This window comes from Rhyacophila brunnea, unplaced genomic scaffold (assembly GCF_057557595.1).
Source record: "Rhyacophila brunnea isolate RB1 unplaced genomic scaffold, BYU_Rbru_1.0 scaffold_10, whole genome shotgun sequence".
In the NCBI taxonomy this organism is placed as follows: domain Eukaryota; kingdom Metazoa; phylum Arthropoda; class Insecta; order Trichoptera; family Rhyacophilidae; genus Rhyacophila; species Rhyacophila brunnea.
Window position 1 is genome coordinate 697759 of NW_028232752.1, and position 23288 is coordinate 721046.

A 23288-nucleotide genomic window follows, 5' to 3' on the forward strand; every position below is an offset into this window, starting at 1 on the left:
TAATAATTTTAACTAAAGCCCTCAAAAGTTCATCAACTCCAAAGAAGTCCCGGCAGCAGGAAAATCTTCTTAAATTCAATGATTGTACAGTCATCAATAATTATAGAATAAATGAACATTTTGTCACGGATGTTTTCTATTTCGAAATAATATCATGATAATTCATCGCGATAATTAGGTACTTATATAAATATATTTGATGAAATTTGTTTTATTATTTTTTCACCTCTGTTGGATTCACTCATTATATTATTTGCATTTTAGCAGCACATAGCTTTTAATTCATTTTCAAAAACGTAAACGAGTGTACTTTCTTAATAGTGAAAATTCCGGTATTTTGGATTTTTAAACCCGGTATTTTTGGTAGAATACTGGAATTTTGGTATTGCAATCCCTAGTTAAAGTACAGGGAGGCTTAATGCTTATCAAAAACTTAAAATCCATCCATCCCTACTTGCATTAATTAATCGCGTCTCAGGTTATGTGATACTCAGTGGCTAAGGGTGGGGGTAGGCTGGTAAGATCTAGTAGATGATAGAAGATATAGTATATTATACTTATATCGAATTTACGTTGCCAATATTATTGTATTACCTCGTTATCAGTCGTTTATTGGTGCAGCTGTACGTTTGCGAACTTCCAGCTGTTTTATTCAGCTCTATTATTAATAAATATAGTAAAAATCGAAAGGGTGCCCCAGAGAGCTTGCCGACTGCACATAGGGCCGCGAATGTGGAGTAGGGCGGGGTGAACGCGACCCCGGGGTAACTCGAGGTCGCGCCGGCAACCGCTCGTCTCTCCGAGGGCATACCGATAATACGCACCTTGAAAGTTACTAGTAAAATTTAATTTAAACCCGCGAATGTTTATAATAGGTAAACGGTTTTCGCGTCTCACGAGATGGCGTAGTTAATGAAATGTCACAGAGGTCTTAATACTCTTAATGGCTCTCACATCGTGTTGTAAATGGTTAAATGTAAATTGTACGAAAAACATTTCACCGTGGCACAGTTCGCCGTGAGCTTTCTATCGGAAAGAGATGACCGTATGCTATTCGTTCTCCAATTTTATTAGATTCAATGTGAACATTAATTCAATTTTCATAGCTTATTTTGGCGAAATGAATTCAAGAATGAAAACTAACCTAACCTAACAAATAATCCAGTATATCGGTTATTTTTAAGTGTACTGACAAGAACCGTGTTTTGTTTAGACATGAATTTCATGTCAGTAGGTACTATACGACCCAAAGAGGTTGTACGCGTACGGTCTTTAATAAACGGCAATATACCTATTTCGGATACAACATTTCACGGTGAAGTGTGATACGGCGAACTGCATACGTACAAGTTTCCGGACACGTTGATTTATAAAGCCACAACGGCGTCCAATTCTAATTGCAGTAACTTAATATCTCATTTATAATTTTACATTTTCTAATTTTTTAAACATTATTTTGAAATCGTTGACAGATGAACAAAACAAATGAAAATAACGTTACTTCATTCACGCCACGTACTGAAAAAAACTTTAATGGGGAACGTTATGTAAAGCATGAAAAAGATGTATTGGAAGGTTTTATTAATTATTATGGAAATAATACTTTTATATACGCAAGACAAATTTTCCTCGACAGTGGTAAAAAAAATATGCAATTTTACCGACTTTAGAAGGGGAGGGGGGGGGGGTTAAGGCAATCCTTTTTTGTTATTTCCATAAGGTACGTTCCTAAATTATCGATGCCAGTACAAAGTTCATAATATGATAAGAAATGTCGTGCGTTCCTTGGCGTATATATATATATATATATTGCAGATGCCTACATATAATATTATAAATTTTATTATTAACACATTGATAATTGTCAAAAATGCTATAACCAAATGCACAGTTTTAAAAAATAAAGACATCGCTTGTTTTTCTCACGACCTCACTCTAAAAACCCGACTTCGGTGGTGTTAGGTTTAAGAGCATACATAAGTGAAAAGGCAAATAATTTTCAACAGTAGGTGGAACGAAATTTCGCAGTCGTCGCCAATCGGAGACTGATAGTCGAGGTGTGAGCACGTCAATTTGTTTTGTGATGGCGTCGTAGGAATATATCCTTAAATCGTGTAAAGATGACTAAAAAAACGTTCCGCATGTACTTAAAAAAGAAAACATGTCAATGAATATAAGTACTATTATTATTACGAATATAATAATAAACAAAACATTAAAAGGACGCATGTTGAATTTTTATGACAAATTATATTTCGTTCGGCTCGCGTCATTTGCACAATCCGCGCATCGCCTAGTCACGATCTTTTTAGAGCATGCCTCAGCTGAAGTGCCTTAACGTTGCATTATGATTATGCATTTCGCCTTTCCGTTTGTTTATAAGCAGTCTCCGTCTTTGGAAGGACATCAGCTAGCATCGAATTATCAATTATACTTCCGTAATATAAAGAACAGTTAAAAGATGAAACAATGCGAAAATATTCATAGCTCTTAGGCCATCCTCCCACGGCGCAACTTATGTCCGTCGGAACTGAAACTAAAATTCCAGCCAGTATCTAGCTAATGTATTTCAATGGCGGCTCGCTGACGGCGAGACCGGAATTTCTCAGCTTCAAAACGGTCGCGAAGAGATGCGACATGCTAGTCGTGCGGTCTCTGAAGTTTCCAGTCACCGTAAAACAGTGGTACCAACATCATTAGATTTCGGTGAAAAATCATATTTTCTTACCAAAATTGCTAGCACTTCGTAAAGCCGCTAGCGTCATATCGTAAAAACAGAAACAACCAGAGACGTCAAAACTCAAAAGTACAAGATGAGCGAAGCGAGCATGTTTGTATTTTCTTTTTGAATAGCAGGAGTGATGATCCTAACAAGCTCGAGGTAGCTTTCCTTGGACATTCTATAGAAAGCCAGAAATTTGGAATCGGTTTCTTGCAGTTCCTTTGCAGCAACAAATAGTCTGCAGTTTATGTTCCTTTCTATATAAGGATGAATCCAATATTTTCTTTTATTTTGACTCCTGTATCTGTTGTATTGATAGAAAACCAAAGTCTCCTCGTCGCTTTACCCGCTTGAAGACATTGTTTGTTAAATATTAACTTAAATTAAAATAACCTAAGAAGCGCGCGTGTTTTGTACAACACAGCTGATAGTCCAGTTTGACAGTTTGAGGTTATGTGATTATTATTTCAACTGAGTTTCAGTAGCGCCGTGTGCGAAGCATCACATTGGCCAGTTTATGAGATCCTTCACAAACCAGTTCTGTCAGATTTCAGTTGCGCCGTGGGAGGAGGGCCTTACTGCCAAATTTAATCGCCATTTAAAAAGTACAATCTTTAGCAGAAATCTTTGTACAACCCCTGTAAACGTAAAACACCATGTGCTTACAATATGGTCACCATTCATTGTCTATGGTGGGTCTAGCCTGGACTGCGGATATTAATCCTCGGCCATGGGAAGTGATTTGGGGTATTCAACGTGTCACGTTTAAAAAAAAAAGGTAATAATTCCAAATCAATTAAAAGTTTAAAAACGGAATGACCGCGCGTAGTGGACAATGGATTACTTTTTTTTTCCCGAGGAATGAACGAACAAATGACTGAACAGCTGTTATATAATATAATACAAAACGCGTGTGATTGTAAACTTTACCTATGCATCGTACGTAGATACCTGAAATTAAATAAAGAGGGAATAGAATCCCTTACCAACATAATTTTCTTTATTATTATAAGTAAATGTAGGTATATTGTAAATAATTGTTTATTATAATATAAAAATATACTTTTAACTACTTATATAATCGTCTCTGTTCTGGAAGAACACACTAACTGGAGAATACTAGTTTTGAGTAATTTGACTTTGAATTTGTTAAAATGTTTGAAATGGTCTATCATGTGAGTTTATTAAGTAATCGTAAAAAGGATGACTTAAAAATAAAGACTGTTTAATAAAATTATTAAGAAGGTTTCCTGACGGTACAGTTTGAAATAAGGAACATTTTGGTATAACTAACTCAATATGTAATTTTTTTAGAATTAGTGTCTTCTGCCAGAACAGTGACGATATATTTAAATTGAAATAATGTAGAGTTGGTTATTTATTTAATGTCAAGTTATTAAGGTTTAATACTTCAGCTGAGGCATGGTCTAAAACGATCGTGACTAGGTGAACGAAATATAATTTGTCATAAAAATCCAACATGCGTCCATGTAATGTTATGTTTATTGCTACATTAGTAATAATAATAGTATATTCATTGATATGTTTTCTTTTCAAGTACATGCATAACGTTTTTTAGTCATCTTTACACGTTTTAAGAATATATTCCTCCGACGCCATTACAAAAGAAATTGACGTGCTCACACCTCGACTGTCGGTCTCCGATTGGCGACGAGTGAGAAATTTCGTTCCACCTACTGTTGAAAATTATTTGCCGTTTCACTTATGGTATGCTCTTAATCAAAACAAACAAATAAGTTATTTTGCTGGTTTCAGAAAATATGTCATGCGCATTAGCTCAACAGAACTTATTACACTGAGTAGTGAAAGGTAATCTTGCAGGAGAATCAGATGGAAAAAGAACCGATCTAATCGTAACGACTTTATGACATACTATAACACTATAAGTATGAGCTTCTTTCAATAATACGTAGTGTTTACAAGCAATAAGCGAGATTTAAACAAAAATGGATATTTACTATGGGCAATTCGATGTCCACGACAAAGTATGACTTCATATATTACAAAAAAATATCCATCATTTGATAGCTATGTGAAAACAAAAAAAAAAACGTGCGTCACTCTACCCGCACCTCACCTCTTCATCGCTGCTATCTGATTACTTTTCACAATCTCCACCTTATAACTACCACACCCAGAAGGTAACGCACTTCCCTACATATTTCCACATTTCCGCTACATTTTTCCTTACTTAATGGAAACTCTGCCATTATTGGTGGTATTGGCTTGCGTGTATCTGATAATTATCTTAGAAATAGGGGGCATCCATTTTTTGTTCTCACAAGGTGCAGAACTAACCGGCCATTACTAATGCCAATTGGGAAGGCAATAAGTATGGGATATAGATATATTTCACATACGTGAGGATGAATTTAGGTGGACGTTCTTTTATAAGTTTTTAAGGGTCTATCAACCTAGTTCACTCTGTGTGCTTGCATAAACTTTTATTTTTCTTATTTTATTATTGTCTTATTTACTAATATTAATTACTATGTATTTTTATTTGAAAATTGTTAACACTTACTTTATGTCATGTGAATGCTTTGAATTTATAATTTGTCATGTTCATTATATAATGTAAAATAAATAAATTTGGATTTGAACTGTCAGTAAAGACAGACAAAGGCAAAGTTAAAAATTATTATTTTTTTGCGTTTAGGTGTATCATAGAAATAGTATACTATAGGTATACTCGATGATAAAATCACTGACACTTCGATTTTGTATTAGAATGTAGAGATTATAAAGTTACCTAAGGTATGAAAACGTTTCAGGATGTAAAAATGTAAAGTTTTAAATTTACATGACACCTCGTGCAAAAAAAAAATGCATGAAATCAAACAAGCAGTTAATAAAATCCGCCAGCTGTCGCAGTCATATTTTTTCAGGGTTACGGAAGCAATTAACAACGCCCACCACCATTTATCACGAGTATCGTGGCGTCAAGATGAGATGACGATCCGTTAAATAATGATAACCGGTATAATATAAATTAACGAGCCAAGATGGGTGTCTGTATATTACCATAAAATGGTCACATCAAAATACAATATAATGTTAGACCAGGCGTGCCCAACGCGTCGATTGCGGTATGAATTTCGGTCGATCGCAACTGAGGGTTGTGATGAAGAAATCTCGTCTCGAGGATTCTCGAGAAATAGTCAGAAAAGGCCAATCTCGAGAAATTAAGTTTTCGAAATTTCCAGAAAAATCATAAATGAGAATAAATATTTTTTTGACGATCTAAAAATATTAGCAAATAGAGGTAATTCCATAATAATGTCGATTTATCGAGAATCTCGAGAATTCTCCAGAAATCGAAAGCAAACCTCGAATTCTCGAGAATACAAATCTTCTTGATTCCGAGAATGCTCGAATCTCGAAGGAAAAAAATCGAGAAATTATAAGCCCTAATCGCCTGTGGGCATTTCAATTCAATTATTTTTTTAACATCTAGTGGACATTACAAATTATAAGTTGAAGACGTTCATGACATGACATGAAACATTATTACAAAGAAAAGTAATAAAAACGATAAGTAGGTATAGGAATTGAGTCGTCAACATTAAAACAAGCGCGTACATATTCAGTAGTAGTATAATATGATTTCATGAACATTTTGAAGGGGTGTATTAGCCATTTTTATTTTAGTTTCTTTAACCAGTTAACATGAAAGTTGTCTCTAAATTAACCACCAGGTTAAGCTTAAGCGCAGTACGTTCTTTACAAGGTATGTGAGTAGTTTGACAATGAGTGTCCAAAAGAAGACGAATGGGATATTGAGTATTTTTTTGAAAGACAAGTGTTTTGTTTAATTGTCTCCAGTCAAAAATAGGTACTAAGTTTGTTGGAGTTGGAGAATGACAATCGGGGAGTGTGATAGTTCACTGTCAGTTTCGGTAATGGATAGTAGATCACAGCACAACCTACTTGAAGTTGGACATGTCTGTATTAAACTATCGTAAAGCTGACAACTTAATAAAACGTCGATCACACCCTCAACAGTTTTACGTCGTTAAAAGTAAAGTTAATTAATACTACTCTGCAATACTGTATTCAGTAATACCGAATACATTCTATATGCATGTAAATCAGCGCCATAATAAACTAGCACGGCTGCAATAATTCGTAATGTAAAGAACGGAAGCGATGGTCGTAGATGGACTTGTACGTGAGAGAGCGGTTAACTATTATTTTTAACATGACAAGTTATATAAGGCTAGTATTTTAAGGGTGCTTTATTTGACGTCCCTAGATAAATGCGTGCCTATTTATTTTAAAATACAAACATAAAAATGTGATTTTATCACATAGGTAGGTACACTGTAAATTTACACCACATTTTTTCAACTCAAGGCGCGAAATTATTGAAATGTATAATTCATTTTTACAACGTTTTTATTAGGTCGTATTCTTATTTGCCCGGTACAAATCTTGCAATCGATTTTTAACGAACTTCCCGACTAGCTAGACATTTGAAACATAGAATATATCAGAACACGATGCCTAAGCATTTTTTAAATACTTTTAGCCATCTTTAAGTAGAATTAAATTCATTTTCAGTTAATTCTGTTTTGTATGAAAAGTTATTTCGGAAGAAATCCGTAATCCAATCCACTATTATTGGTTGCTAGGGGTCTGGGGTCCTATCAACTAAATTATCAATATATACGTTCGTTACTATGGAAATCAATATGAGTGTCAAAATGACATTTCAGTATTATTTCTATCAAATACAATTTTTTTTGATCGTTTAAGCTAGTCAAGTCAAGTTTATATGATTCAACAGAAAATTTAAAAATGTTGTAAGTATATAAAAAGTTCTTTTTATCTTGTAATTATTTAATTTAACGCCCACAATGGCCGAGCATTTACGCGTCAGGCCTATTATAATGACGTGGGGATGGAATCCCGGGTTTGGCAAATTCACATGTTAAACATTCACATTATTTGATAAAAACACACTTTAATTGTTAAGTATAATAAGTACAAAATAATTCCTACACTACATAAAGCCGAAGCCCGAAATCGTGAATTAAAAACATGATGTACCTAAGTTATGGCAAAATGTAGTATTTTAAATCACCGAGGGTTTAAAAATACATTACTGCAGATATAATAGATTCTGCATTAATTCAGTAAAGCTCTTCGCGAATCCAGGTAGAGAAGTTATCTTCGCAAACTTTTAACATAAAGCTTCAGGTGGATCGAAGTCTCATATTACACCGAATGAGCCAACACAAATGAACCCGGCCCGTAGACCCAAGACACGAGTAAGTTTTGAGTGTAAACTAAATAATATTATGTAGGGAGGGATGGCTATAACTTTCAGGTCTTACCCAACATAAAGGATAGAAATAGACAACGGTTAGAAGCGAAGATGTTGAAGACTTTCTTATATGTTTTGAGTTAACTAAACAACTTTTATCAGTATGTATTCAATCCTCTATTCCAGTGGTTCCCAAAGTTGACTGGGCTCCGACCCATCTAACAAAAATTTCCAATCTTAGGACCCACCTCTTAGCTGTCTTAGAGAAAAGAGGGCATAAATATTGGCAATGCTCAGATTCCCTAGTGGCGAGTCGTGGAAATACTTAATGCTGTGTTATTTGTTCTAATTGAAATAAAAAAAATATTTTTTATAAGTGTTAACAATATGAATGAAAGACTGTTGAAATAAGAAACACAACTTAAATAAAAAAATATATTACTTAAATACCTACACCTGCAAGGTTTTTTTACAAATGGGAAGGATGTATTTGTTTCTTATTTTTCTTCATTACAGTTTTAGCATCAACTTCAACTTTGTGTTGTGCAGTGAGTTTGATATATCCAATTTATTTCGGTATTTAGTTTTAATGTTAACCATAGCCGAACATCCGACCTCACATAGATGTGAGGTAGTAAAGAGGAGGAGGACTTTCATAGCTTCATCGAACAGGCAAGGATAATTATCAGCAACTGAGAGCCAGAATTTTGTTAACTGTTTACGATTGAAACTATTTTTCAGTGATGTATCTTCTGATAAATCAATGAGTTCTTCACTTCCTTTTGTTGACATACTAGTTGGTAAGTCGTCTTGAAATGGGTTACAAATCCAACGCAACGAATCAAACTTTTTCATCTCTTCCCCAAAATAGTCGTCAAAGTAATTAATAACAGTGATAAATGACTGTAAATTTCAGACAGTACGTTCATCTTAGGCTGCACTTGGTTTTCAATAATAAAAGTATTATTTTTTATTATTATTTTTTATAATTCATGTATACAGTGGCGAGGGCCCACTCAATATTCGCTCGCGACCCACTGGTGGGTCGCGACCCATAGTTTGGGAAACCATGCTCTATTCTATTCAACGATAAAACTGTGAAATCGAAAATCAATTGAATTATTCACAAATAAAATAGTCTTATTTCTAAATAAACTATTATTAGGAAGGCACTGAAGTAAACTGTGGGTAATGCTAATTGGGAGGGCGATAACTATGTTCAACGAAATTGCTTCGGGTGTTGATATATTCCACCTACGTGAGAATGAGTTTAGGTGGACGTTGTTTTATAAATTCTTAAAATAGGGTCTGCTTAACTCATCCGGTGTACTTTCTTGTACCTATCTAATTCATCTACTGATCTATCTCTTTTTTTATGTAATACTTACTGTTTTATATTTCTTTGTTTCTAAATGTCATGTTGTGAACGTCTTAAACTTATAATTTGTAATGTCCACAATATGTTAAAAAATAAATAAATTGAATTGAATTAACCTAAAAACTAAAATTATGCCTTTAAATCATATTTGATTTTAGATATTTTATACATAGAAGAATATGTGTTATCTATTATGGTTTGTTCTAGGCAGGACTTAAAGAATTTAAAAAAACTAAACATCATCTTTAAATCATGCATCTTAATTCAAAGAAAACAAATAAGTATAACTGAAAAAGTAGGCAATATTTTTGTTGGATCGCCCATAGTGCCCCAGAGCATACCCAAACTATTATGGTTTGGTAAGGCAGGGTTCAATTGAACTTTAAAAACTAACCTGCATCATCTGCAATTTGTATTCTTAGTTACATGAAAAGAAATAAATAGTATGACTATTTTATTATTTATGTCTAATACTCTAATGTTTACTATTTATATCGAATCTTAACAGCCTACCTCCACCCTTCCCACTGCTACCTACAGTTTGGGAAACAATTAGCTGCAAGATAAATTGCATTGCAGATTCACTGTTGGCAAACTTCATACGTGTAGTAGGTAGTTATATAGATTTATTTTCTAAATTGATTTTTAAAAAAGTTAGCTATGGCTATATTTGACACTAATCTCGATTATTTCTAGCCACGATTGGTGAATGTATGGCAGTGGCGAAGGGTGACTTTGGAAAATAGGTAGGTTGTGGAGATCTGAGAAAAAGAGCATACATACGAGAAATAAGAAGATAATACGATATTACTACTAATGAATAGATACACACTAATGACAACGAGACACTAGTTCAATGAAATTTAAAAAACTCACTGAAGACAGACAATTAAGTAACGAGTATAAATTACTTATTTTTAAAAACATTTATACACATCAAAAATCATTAGAAAAAGTTAAAAACAATCTAAGTATATTTATTATTCTACGATTACATTTCATAGTTTTTTTTTACAATTATCTAATTAGGTATTAATTATTTTTGACAAGTGCAGTCATGACAACAATAATATGCGCGGAGGTTTTCGGCTCTGCGATAGGAGCCTACCATATTTCATACAATTCGATAGACTGTCTGAGGTTACGTGACGTAAAGTCCATACGAAAAAATATCACAACTCCTTCACAAATAATCCGACATTTATTTACGTCAAGACAGAAGGCGCGCTGTGGTATATTTTTTTTTTAAACCTTTGCAGATTCTTATGTAATCTGTATAATACATTCCTACATTTATATACGACATATTATTTCGTTGGCAAATAAAAATATTTTTATAGAATATACAATAATCAATGATTATATAAATATGTCAATAGGCAATTAAAAACTATTTTTTTTTTTGAAGAAGGTAGGCTTTTAATAATCTCCTAGAATGGAATTTTCGCCACTGGTATATATGGACGAACCCGGATCTACCACTGAATGTGATATGTTAGAATTGCCCTGCAGATACTAAAATCGGGTCGTCCGGTGTGAGACGCCTGTAAGCGTGAATGATACAAGGTTGGTACTGTGCAAGAAAAAAATCAGCGCTCGGTTGAGTGTCCTTAGGTCCTACGCAGGCAGGATAACCGCACAAGGACGAACCCTCTCCTCCCGCAACCTCCGCCCACACGCACGTTCAGTGGGCGGACTTAGTGGTGCGCTGCCAATATTGTATTTACCACGACACAGTGGTTGGCAATCTAATCAATACTAAACTTCTTATATATTTCAGTCGTCTACGTGAAGCCATGGTAACTGAGAACAATGGAACGTATTTTACAAGAGCTGTATTTATTGAAGAGGCGTTGCGTTAACGTATGATTTACTTCATTAGAGGCACAACTTTCGATAAAGAAAATTATCGTAGGTATTTACTTTTCCAAGGCTAAGAAGATTGTTTTTAATTATTGTTGGTCAAACTTTTGAAAACGCTTATGTGAAAATGTATTATTATAACCAACAGAAAAACTCTTTTTTGAAAAAAGTAAGACACACAACCCGCAGGAATCGAACCTGCATCTCTAGAGTTTCGCGCCCATGCACATATACCACTATGCTAAAGGCACCATACTTAATTGTGACAATTTTTTTACGGTACAGTTCGGTTATGAGGAATACAACGGCAAACACATTTTTAAAATAGCCGACATACTGGATTATTTGTTGGGTTAGCCTAACCTAACCTAAACTAACGCAAACTAACAAATAATCCAGTATATCGGGTATTTTCAAAATGTGTTTTCCGCTGTATTCCTCATAACCGAACTGTACCATTTTTACTAATGGCTCTTAATACGGGTCTAGGACGATTTGGCACCGGACAACTGGACGCCACGGAATTCGAAAATAAATAGACGTTAGGTACTTATAGGTACTTTAAAAAAATATGTAATATTATTATTTATATTTAAATGATTATATTATGATTTAATAGTTGGTGAGAATGTAAATATGCAGACGTAAATAATGATTTAATCGTGCATATGTTTAAGTTCCAACGAAAAAAGAGTTATATAAAGCCTTAGGCATGGTAATTCTCAATCCGCAATAAAGAATACATTGTGTTAAGAGTAAAATGAATTAAAACTACTAAGTAGTAGATAGAAACTGATTAAAATACGTCGTCTATTTCTGTATACCTACGACAGTGCGGCGTCCAATTGTCCGGAGTCCAGTCGTCCCATTCCCCTTAATACTCTCTGAAGCGCTAACCAAATTGAGATACTATTGCTCTTACTTTTTTCAATAAAGATTTTTTCTATTGGATATAATATATTTTCTCAGAAATGTTTTCAAAATTATGTAAGTTCAACAATTACAGTGTTAAGTACATTATTAATTGAGTTAGCATTTACTTGGTAGAATTCTATTTTAAAAGAAATGAAAATATAATTAATATTAAATTCTACAGGTTTTTTTTAACGAATAAGAAAATGTATTCTGTCTCTATCTATTCGTATGGTATTTAAGCAAAGGCAAACGGCCTATCTGAATAGTCTTGATAATGGTGTTACAACCGAAATAGCTATCGACAAATCTTCTAAAAAAAACTGTAGAATTTAATATTAATTATATTTTCATTTCTGTTAAGTACATTCTTAAATCTTGTGAATTATTAGTTGAAAAAAAATAGTTAATTAGTCTTTTAAACATACATAATTTGAAAAACCTCAGATATAAATCGCCAGTCGGGACGTGAACCTGTAACCACTGCATTCGCGCCAGTATGCTTTAGCAATTCAGCTACGGGCATCCTCCTATATAATTATGACGAAATGGACCAGTAGTATTAACATGAAATGCTTATCAAATTGCGTTAATTTTGGCTATCGGTTGTGTGTTGTAATTTACCTCTATATAAGACCTTATGTTATCATCATCATAAGTCGATCCACTGCTGGATGAAGCCCTCCACTCTTATCGGTCCCTAATTCTTTGCTGCCACGTACGTCCACCGAACTTTATGATTTCTTCTATCCAGCGAGTTTATATAATATTATGCACGTTGTAAAAAATAAATAAAATTCCAGTAGGTATATATCTGAGGTGTTTCAAACCATGTATGTTCAATATTATATTATAGAATGTTACATTCTCAAATCTTGTGAATTATTAGTAGAATAAAATAAACACTTTATCAGTCAATTAGTTTTGAACACAGAAGAGGTTCCCTGGTTTTGAAGTTATAACATTGTTCCCAAGACTATGTAGATACGACTGGGTAACAGCGGCGACGGGTGGAGGTAGGCTGTGTAGATCCGGCATAAATATTGCACACTTAACTTGAATACAAATCGCAGATGCTATTGGTAAGTTTTCAAAATACAATTAACTCCTACCTATACTAAACCATGATAAATGCATGAAAATATTCTTCAATTTATAAAATATCTGAAATTATGTATGGTTTAATGATATGATTTAAATTTATAAATTAGCCAAAATCTGCAATTTGTATTCTCAGTTCAATGAAAAAAAAATGTGTGACTGACAAAGTTTAGTGTGCATTATTTTTGACGGGTCTCGATAGCCTACCTCCACCCTTCGCCACTATCTATCCACCATACTATACAAACTATAATTCTGAAATTTAATATTCATGTTATACTCATTGTGAAGCGTTCAACAATTTTTTTCTTCCAGCACTAACGTAGCGAGGGATAGAGTTGAGTATTTTCCGAGAAAATCTCAATCTCGAGATTCAGGATTTCCAGAAAAGAATTCTCGGGAATTCTCGAGATATCGGGAAATTTAAAAAAACTGTAAAAATCCTAAAATCAGTGTAAAAACAGACAAATTCCATAAAAATATGATTTTTTTATTTATGTAAGAAGACGAACGAAATAGAAGTACGAAAACCGAAATAATTAAAAACATTACTTATCAAAATGGAATTTCAATGTTGTTGCAAAAATTGCGCTCATTTTGAGTCGACGTTGGCTTAATTGTGTTAAATACCCCGATCAGTCTATGAACGTTTTGTGTTTTCTGTCCACTTTTTTCATATAGAAAATCGTTTTTTCAAATATTATTTGATAATAAAAAAATCCCGAATCCCGAGAAAAGATTCTCGAGATCCGGGATTTTCTGAAATGTTAAAAATTTCTATTCTCGAGATTCGGGATGGAGAATTCGGGAAATTCCCGAAACCCAACTCTAGCGAGGGAGCAGCACGGTTTTTTTAATGCCGTATGTATCTCAAAAAAAAATCCGTTCGCGTTTAATACTTTTCCGCCAATTGCGAATCGGCCATGTTGCTTGCGTCCAATTTCCATTCGTACATGAGTAAGCAATTCTCGATCCAGGGCGGAATATCAGTAAAAGATCGACCATGCCTGTGCGAGGAGTTAATTTAATAATTCGTACGCGGTTCGCGTCGCCAGATAATAAAGTGCACTCACCAAGAACGCGACCCGCGACTGACGCTGAGGAGGCGACGGCCTGCTCCAAGGGTGCCCTCTGACGATTGCGACGCTCCTGTAAGATAAACACAAAGTAATGAACAATCTCGAACGTTTATTATGCTTTTGCGATGAAGACTATACAGTTAATTTTGTTTGCCTTTATTTTTTCCTTAATGTGCTAGGCTAAATCAGGTAGGAGTAAAAGGGTTAATAATTGATTCTAATGCGAATCACATGCAATGAAATTCATCTCACAATACTGTATAGGTTCGAAAAAGACCACAGATATTTATAACTACCCTATTTTTATATGTGCCTATATAAGTAAATGTTGTTTGTTTTTGATATTTTCACCCTCCCATCGCATTATACAAAACAATATATTAATACTAATAATAATATAAAGCAGAACTACTATTCATTTATTTATTTAAGAAAACATAACATTGTGGACATAACAAATCTAAATTCAAGACGTATCACAACATGATATTTACATTATTACATATACCACAAGAGAGAAGAGAATATAGGAAATAATAATAACAAAAAAAATAAATTAAATTAAAACATACTTAAGTACAATTTAATAGAGAAATAATTAAGATAAAAAGGACTTTTTATGTACAACGTTTTTAAATTTTCTGTTGAATTATTATGCTCAATATGCTCAAACTTGTACTCTATATAAAGTAAATAAAAAACGAACAAACAAATGAGGAGCAAACATTCAAAAACCGATTTGTCACACATTATGAAAAATGCCGTTTATTGTCAATTCTGAGAGTCCATATTTAAATCTATGAAAGGAAACCAGAATCAGTGTTCAAAGAACCTTTTATCCTATAAAAAAATATAATGCCTTGATTTTCATTCAAATAGTGTTTTGCCCACAAGTTTCATGCAAATCGTGTTTTGTCCAAATTTCAAATCAAAAAATGAACCACTTCCGCGAATTTTGGATTATACAAAATACCAGGTTTAAAATTCTTTCCTTAAACAGTTTTATAATAAAAAAACCATTTTGAGTACAATATGTTTTTCTTGATTTTCTCAGCTCAACATCTGTGTGACAAATCACGTTTTGAATGTTTGCTCCTCAAATATAGAATACTGAAATGTCATTTTGACATTTTATTTTGAATCCATAGTAACGTGCGTATATATTAATAATTTAGTTGCTAGGACCACCCCCTTAGCAACCAATAATAGTCTTTTACTTTTTACGGATTTTTCCTGAAATAACTTTCCATATAAAACACAATTAGCTGAAAATGAATTCAATTCTGCTTAAAGATGGCTAAAAGTATTAAAAGAATGCATTGGCATCGTGTTCTGATATATTCTAAAAGTTTCAAGTGTCTAGCTAGTCGGGAAGTTAGTTAAAAATCGATTGCAAGATTTGTACTGGACAAACAACCGCCGGACAAACAAGAATACGAGCTAAAAAAACGTTGTAAAATAAAATTTTAACAAAAAACATACAATTTTATACAGAAAAATAAAGTTTCAAAAACAAAATGCGAAGTACTCTGCAATACTATTATTGGCTATCTTTCGGACATTGTATATTTTGTGTACACATTTAATAAATAAATAAACATGATATTATATAGGCACATACATATATATCAATAATATGTATAACATTTCTCAATGGGTAGATAATTCAGCAAATTGCCTCGCAGTGAAGAGATACTTTTTCCTCAACGATCTTCAAGTGATTTCTTCCTTGTCTGACGAGAGACGTCGTTCTGAAGAGAGTCAGAATTGGAGAGCGACGCAATGCTAATTGAATAAATTAGCTACTTATTACTTATCCGCAGCGATTTCGATACTAAAGATAGCGCGAAACGCACATCAGAAAACCGAGCACAGCGAAAGTCTAACACAACTAGTTAAAAAGTTGACTGTGAAAGAAAATCGGTGAAAGTATAATAACAAACAAATAATATGATAGTCGGTGTACTTTAAAATGATGCGTTCTCACTGAGAAGAATTTATGAAAATAATAATACGTACATGTTATCGTAGATATTTAATATTTACATACTTTTATGAGTCACTATTATTTAATACAGCGATTTCCAAACTGGGAGGCGCGCCTCCCTGGGGAGTGTTGCAAGGGGAGGCGCGAAAAGTTAACACAATTAATGTAGCCACCGGTTTGCAGTTTGCAAAATGCATAGTTTATAAAACGGCCGCTAGTTATAAACTACATAAAAAACAGTCATATAAAAGGTTTTTAATTAACTATTTCTTTTATTCAAACGAATAATTCACAAAATTTAAGAATATATCATTCTGATTATTTAACATTATATAATTTAGAAAAACACTAACTGAGAGAGTATATCACAACCAATAGAAAAAACTTTTTTTGAAAAAAGTAAGCCAACCGGTCGGGAATCGAACCCGGCATCTTCAACGGGTAAACGCCCCAAACTCGTCGCATTCAGCCATTACGCTACGGAAGACAAACTAATGACGACAAATATTTAAGCTATTGGCTATTAAATACCTACCACTCAGCGCTCTTCGAAATCATGTTACTTCGGCAATCGATTTTTGTTTATTAAATGAAAGTAGGTAGCTATTTTACTATTACAACGATTACTAACCGACGTCTAGGAATTTCTCCAATATTTTTAAGCAACTTCTTGTACTTGCTAATAATCGTTGTAATAGTAAAATAGCTACCTACTTTGATTTAATAAACAAAAATCGATTGCCGAAGTAACATGATTTCGAAGAGCGCTGAGTGGTAGGTATTTAATAGCCAATAGCTTAAATATTTGTCGTCATTAGTATGTCTTCCGTAGCATAATGGCTGAATGCGACGAGTTTGGGGCGTTTACCCGTTGGAGATGCCGGCTTCGATTCCCGACCGGTTGGCTTACTTTTTTCAAAAAAAGTTTTTTCTATTGGTTGTGATATACTCTCTCAGTTAGTGTTTTTCTAAATTATATAATGTTATATAAAAGGTTGTTTGCAATCCTGTCTGAAAATATGGAGTCTAATTTCATAATACCTCACTGATATACTATTGTGAAGCACGCTGGCCATCTCGTGAAAAAATGAAATAAAAAGTCAAATTTAATCATAATGTTGAAATTTGAGGCAAATTTGTTTAGGAACGATAATTATGTTGTTTAACTTGGTTGAAATTTAATAAAGATTAGTGAATAAATCAATGCAAGGACCACTACTGCATCACTGATTTAAAAAACAAAGTGAAGGCATTAATAAAAAATTGGTTCGCTATGTTTCCACTTTTAAATGATTTCTGCGCCAAATATTTTGAAGCAAACAAAAATCTATTTACTGAGTTCTTGGTAAGTTTACTAATGCACTTTTCACATTATTTTATTAATAGTAAGAAAACGTGCGGCGCTGCTTTGTTTCTGGGTTATTAAATATTTTAAATATGTGGTTGAAAGATATTGGCCTCGGGGCCCGCTTCAGGATGTGGGGCCCATGATAGAATCCATTTGTCAATGAACGACGATGAATTTGGATTGACTGAATTGAAGTGTATTGTGCTAATGAACAAGTACATTCGTCGCATGAAAAACAAATTAATTTAAAAATGAATAATATAAGTAGTAAAACCTTGTAAATTTTTTTAATATATTTTTTTCATTTTTATATTAGTACATTGTTGACTATTTAGAAAGGTGTCAGTATTATTTAATGACATAAAGGGGGGAGGCGCCAAGATTAGATTTTTTTTAAAGGGGGCGTAGTAACATAAAGTTTGGAAACCGCTGATTTAATACCTACATCAAGAAGTCAGATATTACACAAAATGAGGAAATATAATGATTCGATCTGCCTCCACTATAGCTAATAATTCAGGACAAAAATAACGATTACAATCTTTATGGCAAAAGTTTTCTAGAGACAAACATCTAAATCGCTTAAAAATAAGTCAACTATAAATAAAAATCATATCTGTTTAAGTAGCTACGCGAATAAAAAACTTCGTGTCGTTTCACTGCATTTCATATTTTTATAATAAACTTTTTAAATGACCAAGTTATTTATGTGAAAAATGAAAAAGCTAAGAGTGGAAAACATCTGGATTGTGTACGGAATTAGAGCAACGAAAATAGAATAAAAAATATTATTTAAGCTCTTGCTTTGCAAAGTTTAAATTATAAAAAACACTCTCATGCAGGGATTTTTAAAGAGTTAATTGCGAATACATTATCCGGGCAAATTGTAGCGAAATAAATAAAAACACTTGATAAAAAAGCTTTTAAAAGTTTTCGTCCGAAAACGGTACAGTGGCGTGGGGGTGAAAAATAAATAAACTTAATGCCCTTTTGCGTAATTATTAATCTATTATTCGTTTGTTGTTTGTATGAAACAATAAAAAAACACTCCCATCCAATATCCAACATATTTTTTTTATTTAAATATATCCGACAAGATAAAATCCACTGGAGGCAGACAGTCGATCATAAATTTACATAATATGAACTCTGCCTCCAACTAGTACGGAACGTAGAACTTTTTGATAGTTAAGTTGAGCAGATTCGAAATAGTTTTTGCCTTCTAGAGTCTAGACTACGTCATCATATTATATATACCCTTAAACTTGAGTCCAATTTAACCACACGGAAATCTTATTCTCAGATTTCCAATTATCATCATTCAATTTTTTTAAATAACAAAAATACCAACAATCATAACGAAATGAAAAACAAATTCATTACATTTATTATGTTTAACATCAGTAACGTTAATGCATGGACAAACTACAGTATAACCGCCCCCCCCCCCTCTAACATCCACATCCACCACCATATTCATTCCGTCACAAAAGTACAGTCCACTACGAAAAGCGCAACCAATACCATTAAACTAAATAATAAACTTTTTTTACCATGTCCGATCCTAATAAGATCATAATATGGGCGTCCCACAGAGTGGAGGTTGTATTAACATATTTTTGTTTTTTACGAGAGATTGATGTTAGCCACTTGCTCAACCTCCCTGTCCTTGTCCAACTTGTCCATACTCTGCGTCCAAACACACTTTGAAAAACAACATGTGATTTTGTCAGACCCGGAATTCGAACCCAGGACCCACGACACTATACCGTTACCGCTCAGCCATTATAGGCGTAAAACTTAGTTAAATATTTTTTAATAAGTAATAGAAAAAACCTACAATTAGATGTAATAATAAGATGAAACTGTTAAACGAATGCAGTTTTTATAAAAGTTTATATTTCTTTTTAATAGTTTTCAACACGCATTGATTAAATAATTGAAATGAACTATTTTTTTATTCAACGAATAATTCACAAGATTTAAGAATGTAACATTGTAATTATTGAACATACATAATGTTGAAAACACTTCTGAGAAAATATATATGACTTTATAACCAATAGAAACTCAATTTGGAAAGCGCTTCAGAGAGTATTAAGGGCAATTAGTAAAAATCTGTCCCAATTAAGTATGGCGCCTATAGCATACTGGTCTAGGTGCATGGGCGCGAAACCGGAGAGATGTAGGTTCGATTCCCGCTGGGTGTCTTACTTTTTTCAAAAAGGTTTTTTCTATTAGTTATAATATTATATTTTCTCAGAAGTGTTTTCAAAATTATGTAAGTATGTTAAATATTTTAAGCATTTTATATAAGTTATCAGTGAATTGTATTAAATTACATATTTTGTATTATGTCGCTAGATATCAGTAAATTACCCTTAATAATATTGGAAATCGTTTCCACGAACAAAGTTGACAAATCGGATACACTGTCAAATAAGTATGAGTGATATAATAAATCTATATTTAACGGACGCCCCTGCGTCAGGGCGAAAATGGAAACAAAGGGAACGAAGCGACGTTCGGAAAAATTGGTCGGTAACCTTCGCCACGCAAACAAATTTAAACTTTCATATATATTATCAAAGGGAAAGCAGAGCAAGAGAATTTGTACGTACACGTGCGTCTTTCAAAGCCGAACTCGAAAGCTGCGAACATAACATTTTGTAGTACTTCTTGCTCAAGTAACTAAATTTAATATACGTACATACTGTGGTTGTGAAATTCAAAAGTCTCCACAACTATAAATGTAATCTTTGAATGTCTACATCAGGGTTTCCCAAACTATGTTCCGCGAACAAGATATTATTATTGTTTTACTACCGTTTACTAGGATATATTTATGGGAAGCAGGATTCTCTTATTATCCTGCAACGAAATCAACGTTAGAAACAGTCACACCAGATATAATAACTCAACATTCTAATATTGTGCTTGGTATCAAGAAGATTTGCCATTCAAGGACCCAAAATCATCGAAATTATTGAAAGCTTCATGCACTTACTTATATTTGTATGTGTTATTTTTATTTAATAATTAAGTACTACCTATATATTGTTTTTTTATCATTTTTTTAAATGTATTGATTATGTATTATTTATTTATCCTACAAAGTTCCGTTAAGATTTCAGGAAGTGTTCCATCGGAGGAAAAGTTTGTGAAACCCTGTGACAGTGACGTCACTGCGAACAGTGTCACCTTTGAACAGACTTAGAATGCTTTCGTTTTTAGTTACAAATTATCTGTAAATTCGTAAGGTGCATAGGTATATAAGTATTTATTTTGTTATTTATTTTCTGATATCAAACAGACAAAAACACCAAAAATCTTTGAATTAACACACATATACTGTTGAGAATTAAAGGAGTACCACGAAACCATCTCTCAAACAGTAGTGGTTTTAGATACGTAGGTTTGGAGGCACCCTTGTAAAAATTTTGATTGTGCCATTACAAAATGTGTTGCAAATGTGTATTACAATCAATGACATATTAAATGGACAACTCACTTCATATCATACCCGGCGCGCACGAGAAATTGTACATGAAAGTCATTCACAGATGTATGGGTAGATGTCACGTGACCATATGACGTATCCGTTTCCATTATGCGATACAAGCTTCGAGAATTTATAGTAATATAACCTTTATTGTAATGGCGTATTAGTGTCATGACTCATTGCGTTAGAAACAGATTCTCGGTTACTTACGACTTCTTGGAGATTAGACGCAAGTGAGCTCAGCGAATCACAGGCGACTGACTGTCCAATGGTTCCTGTCATTCAATTGCATTGAATAAACATTCATCAATATCTTAAAATGGCATTTTGTAAATAATAAATAATACTAACACATGAAAAGTGATATCCCATCTTTCTTGGAGTGTTTACAATTTTTAACTAGGCACATTGGCATTTTGTAACACAATAATAACGGTGGAGTCGAAACCTGACAGTCAGAAATTTTGTATGGACAGACCCAGCGGTGTCGCCAGACCGCTTACAAGCATAATGTTCATTTGAGCGTAGGATACCGATATTAAAATATGAATTTCGCCATCCGGCAGACCCGACACAAAGTGAGTGTCATTTTATTTTCAAGATGCTTCGTCCATATTAATGTCATTGATTACAATACAATAGTATAATAAACCGAATGATGTTGCAGGTGTGAATAAATCAAGGTGAAATTGTCCACAATCAACAAACGTAACACAAATATCACAATCCAAAACATGCGTTCGGAACTATTAACACGGATTCACAGCGATACATCACAAAAACACTTGTTAAACTTATGATTCTTAAGAGTTATCAATCATAGATAAATGGATTTTAATTATCTCGCGGGGTATTTGGCGCTCGCCCAACCGCGGGGCCGTAGTATCGCTAGTGCCGGCCAAAAGAGTACCGATAACTCACACAAATTAGGATATTGGATCGAGAACGGCGCGGGATTAGGTCAAATCGCTCGGGCGATCCACACGCATGCGTTTTATTTTCGAGCGACGCACCGCGCGTTCGAATTCGGTGTTCCATTTAATTTTAGCTAATGCACGGTTTTCAAAAATGTCTCACCGGTGCGTATTTTCAACCGTGTCCGGAAACTTGTACGCATACACTTCGTCGTATCACACTTGAAATATTGTATAGGAAATATATGGCCGTATGACCGTCCAACCTCTTTGGGTCGTATAGTACCGACTGACGTACAATTCATGTCTAAATTATTTGTTAGGTTAGGTTTTCATTCTTGAATTATGCAAAAATCAGCTATGAAAATTGAATTAATATTCATATTGAATCTAATAAAATTGGAGACCGTATAGTATAGGGTCATCTCTTTCCGATGAGAAAGCTCACGGTGAACTACTGTGCCGCGGTGAAATGTTTTACGTACAATAATTTACATGTAACTATTTTCAACTAGTGAAAATTCACCAATGTAAAATAAAACACTCCAATTAGGTAGGAACTCGGAAAAAATCACGCCTTTTTATTCTAGATAAAAACAAATAATAAACATTAAAAAGGTATACATATTTGTCAACTATCGGTATCTTCTTCTTTTGGTGCCGTCTTCAAACGAAGGTTGGCGACCAACTTCCAGTAGGTACCTATACTTACCTCCCTATCCTGGGACAGTCGTATCAGATTCCCAACGTTTTAGACATGGAGCCACTTACAGTGGTTGCATATCCAAAAGAATCTTTTACATACGCTTCTGCTACTCTCTACATTTCTTTGCATTATGAGTTAGAGTATATTTTTTTGAAATTGTAATTTTACCATTGATTTTAAATTAAAAAAAAACATGTTTTACACCTTAACCGCAGTGGTTCCCAAAGTTGACTGGGCTCCGACCCATCTAACAAAAATTTCCAATCTTGGGACCCACTTCTTAGCTGTCTTAGAGAAAAAAGGGCATAAATATTGGTAATGCTCAGATTCCCTAGTGGCGAGTCGTGGAACTATTTAATGCTGTCTTATTTGTTATAATTGAGTTATAAGTGATTCCTGTATGAATGAAAAACTGTTGAAGTAAGAAATACAACTTAAATAAAAAAAAATATTACTTAAATACCTACACCTGCAAGGTTTTTTTTT

The 23288-nt window shown here is 33.6% G+C and overlaps 1 protein-coding gene across 2 annotated transcripts in view; it reads right to left on the reverse strand.

Annotated features, from left to right (window-relative positions):
- The window catches only part of rdx (BTB/POZ and MATH domain-containing protein rdx), a 522524-nt gene that overhangs the window by 230996 nt on the left and 268240 nt on the right, over positions 1–23288 (reverse strand). For both annotated transcript variants that reach the window (XM_085949586.1, XM_085949578.1), the window contains exon 3: positions 14340–14415. The gene's annotated coding sequence lies outside the window, so the exon portion shown is untranslated. The remainder of the gene's footprint in view (positions 1–14339; positions 14416–23288) is intronic.